We start from the raw sequence: 4266 nt of genomic DNA, 5'->3' as shown, positions 1-4266 counted from the left end.
AGTAGCTCAGTTGCTCAGCTAATCACGCACATATATTGACATCAGTTTGTGTCTCATTTAACCCGGAGGCGTCAGTGCATGAATGCTGGAAAAACTGGATTTTGACCACTCGCCACAGTGCACGAACACAGCACTGGCTGGGGTCAGAGGCGCTACTGTCGTAGCATGCAAAGTAAGGTTAGGAGGTAGGGTTCACTCCTGGGACAGGTGAAAATGCTTTGATGTGTCTGTGCCCTGCAGGCCTGAGTGCAGCTGAACTGCAGTTCTTTACTGCCTGAACCAGAGTCTCCACATTCATCAAACATCCTCTGTCACCTCAGCTCTACAGGTTTGTTTTCCACAAAAATGTGCTTTTTCAAATATGTTTGTCTTCATAATTTTTGCATGATGTGATGCATCAATGCAACTGAGCCTTAATTAAATGCTGCAAGGTCCAGTGAAGCATATTTAGTCGGGTAAACATTACAGAGAGCAAAGACGCTGCAGAGAGTCACCACTGATGGCAATCTAAAGAAACATAGATCAGCTTTATTGGGTACACTTTGCTACCATGGCATAGGAGCCAATTTATCTTCATGACTGCTTTAATTCTTCGTGACAGAAACATACCTCAGACATTTTGGTTCATGTTGATGTGACGACGTCACAGAGTAGCTGCAGATTTGTCGTCTGCCTGTAGAGCAGGAGATGCTCTTGGGAGAAGGACGTAAGGAAGTGTGGAAGGAGACAAACAATGGGAGACAGCAACACCAGAAACTGGATCTGGAGAGAGATTAGCCAGTATTGTGGCACCGCAAAGTATGGTGAAAAAAAGTTTCCTAGAGTCCTTCTCATAATCAGTACAAGGGTGTTGAGTGGTCAGCTGCTGCTACAGATGTGACAGACAATCATGAACCGCAGCAGAATCAAGTAAATGGGAGTTCAGCCAGAATGAACCTTTTTTATGCATTTTAGCAAAAGTGACAAAACAGAGGACGAAAAGAAGAAAACTTCAGAGAAAGTCGGCCTTAATTCCATCGTTCATTCTCCGCCACACTGTGGAAAATAGAGGCATATTTTCTGAACCCAAGAACAATTAGTTCCAAAGCCAGAACCACAACAATGAGCAAGCTCTCTCCCAAAGATCAGCACGAGGCCATAACGCAACTGCTAATGGTAATTTTCGTGTTGTAACCCTAAACTCTCCAGACCTATTTAAAAGCAAGTCCAGCTCAGACACTGAAGCTCTCTAACAGTCAGATAGCTCTGACCTCATTAAAGCTGAGAGGTCGATCTTTTCCAGGCTGCTAACGGGGAGGATTTACTCCAAACTGCATCGGGCACCAACAACCATCACACGTTCAGAGACTCTTAAATTATCTTTGCTCCTCATTCTGATGCTCAGTCGGAACTACATCATGCCACCTGATTGCACTGAGTTGCTGCCATGTGATTGGCTGATTAGATATTTACATTAACGAGCAGTTGAATATTGTGACCAGAGACATCCATGTGAAATTTCACAAAAATCACATCGAAATGAAAATTTACTTCAAGCAAACTCAAACTTTATGACTTCGAGAAGAGAGGAGACGTCTTTCCAAGGATCCCAACAGAGATTTAGATCCTTGGGCTTAAGGTCACTGGAAGATAGTCACTCAAATATTGCTACAGTCTCACCAGCTTACTGAAGTAAACATATTACTGCACCGGAGAGAAATTAGTGATGTGTCATCATCATATCAGAGTTCCTATTGGTCCAAATCCTATTTTAAACACCCTTTGACCTCTTCAAGAACCTTTCATTCACATCATTTGATCAGATTTTAGAAACTGGCCATAGACTTTGTATAAAGATAAAACAGTGCCTGAAGGTGTCAAATGAATAAATACATCATAATTCTGAAATATAAAGTATTTCAGAAGTACTGAAGTGAATTAAAATGAGTCACTGAGTAAATTAAAAACTTATGAAAATCAAAAATATTTTACACTGGAGAGAAAACTATTATAATATGAGTACAAGAGAACTACAATTAAGAAGCATATTAAGAATAATATATAACATGATGTTAAAAATGTACAAAATTACAATAAAAAAAAAGAGATAATCTTTGAAAAGAAGGACACAAACTACAGAAATAAAACAACTAATTTATAAAAATGTAAAAAGTAGTTGACTACAGACCACAATTAAAGAACTGTATCACAATAAAAATAAGATAAGGAATCCAGGAAGAGTCAAAACGACATGAAAGGCGAATTAGTTGTATTTTTAATAAAGAACAAAACTTCAGATTGTGTCTACAAGAAACTCCCATCGGTTGTTTTTCTTCGTGTGTCACTGACGTCCTTTGGCTCGAGTCTTATTGAGGCATATTAAGGTCCCCTCTCTGACCGCTTCAGCTTGCTGTGATGTGTGTGAGTGATGCAGCAGAAAACAGGCCGGGACAAAGCCGGTTAACCAGCGCGCAGGGTGAGACGGGTCAGGGGGTTGCTAGTGCCGGGGTCGTGGGATCAGAGCGGGTCAAGGAGGTGTGGGAGTGTCGGTCGGCCCTCTGACCTTTGTCACCGAGGCTTCCTATAATCCTGTCCTCAAAGACCGCGCGGACATAATGGAGAGCCCATGAATGAAGTTAAATGGTGACCATTAGGCAGATACGTGTCGCTATTCTTCTTGTTTGTTTAGTCCCGGTCAGTCTCTCGCTTTCGGTGTAATCAGGCGTGTGATGGAAGGACTGCTGGAGACGCTTCAACAGCTTCCTGGAGGTGGATATTCACCTAAACTCGCTGAATGACAGCAGAGGGCTCGGGGAGGGTGGGGGTGTAGGAGGTGTAATTGGATGTCCACTTCAGATTCAGAGGCCATATCACAAAAAGGGAGGCCAAACCAAAGCACCCCTGTCCGGATACCGCTTAAAAGGGTCCATATGGGTGAGGCAGCATCTCAAGACATTTAGGTCAGGATTTCAATTCAATTTTCTGTGAAGCAGGCTGGATTATTTTTGTTCCACCTCAGTTTCAGTGTCATAAAAGTTCCTCTAAAGGAAGATTTGTGCAGATAAAAGGCAAACATGTGATTATACATGGAAATGTCTCATATTTATGTTCTAGAAACAGGAGAAACATCACTTTAGTTCAGTGGTTTGTTTGCTTCCTTGATCCCTCCTGGAGCACATCCTCCAGATGAATGGAGTAACAAGTCTGTCTTTTTTATGTGTTTGCATCAATGCATGAAGTCTTTAATTGACAGGGAGTTTTTACACTTTATATAAATCAGGATCAAAATCAGCTTTATTTTCTTTGTCTACACATACAACAGAACAGACAAACAGACAATATGGACATAAATGTTTAAGTGCAGGCTGTTGAAAGAACTATAATATTGCCTTTTATTCCCTTATGTCGCCTTTAGTTTTGTTGTTTTAAATAAAAACAGTACAGTGCACTATATAAAGCAGTGTCAAATTAAAGGAAAAGCCAACAGAAATCAATCAGCATGTGGCACCAGAGCAGCTTAGGGGCTCTCTCTTCATTCACCCTGATCTCCACAGAGGATCACTCTTCCACGGGGATGTTCTCACATTTTTTGGTATTTGATGATGAAAGCGCAGCATAAACTCTCCCGCAGGCCCAAAAGTGATCAGCTGGGTTTTCATCCTGGAAGAAGTCACTACTGCCATCACAGCTGAAATGTTTCATCATGAGAGGAAGCAGCTCAGAGCTGCTGCAGATCTTCTCACTGCGAGAGGTCAAAGATCAGGGGTTTTCTTTCAATTTGCCAATCCTCTTATATATCGCGTTTAGAGAGCTTTCAGTGAGTAAATCAGCTGTCACCATGAGTCCCGCAGTGATCTGTGGTGTGTCGTCCACTGGAGTGCACTGCCACCTAGCGCTGGCGTTGGAGAACTGACTGGGGTTTTCTCGGCATGCATGAATAACATGCTGGCAAATCCAAACGTCCTTATTAGAGGTTTAAAATGATTCCTGTTGGTGTTTTGGGTCTCACTGGAAAGAAGCTTCCTGCACGCATGCGAACATAAACGTGCTGCAGTCACAGTTCTGGATGTTTTACAAAAAGCAAACAGAAACTTTTAAAGATTTGAAGTTTCTTCATAGTTTTTAGTGAAGTTTTGTGGCACTTGCTGAGTCCCTGCACAGACCGCTTTTCGTATCCCTTTTCGCATCTGTCTGCACTCTCAGCACGATGGACAATAAACTCCAGAGATCAAAGGCGCCCCTGGCACCGTGTTATTACTCCGACTCCCGCATCGAAGGTCCCCCGGG

This window comes from Rhamphochromis sp. 'chilingali', assembly GCF_963969265.1.
Source record: "Rhamphochromis sp. 'chilingali' genome assembly, chromosome: 8".
NCBI classification, from domain to species: domain Eukaryota; kingdom Metazoa; phylum Chordata; class Actinopteri; order Cichliformes; family Cichlidae; genus Rhamphochromis; species Rhamphochromis sp. 'chilingali'.
Note: the sequence above shows the minus strand (reverse complement) of the source record.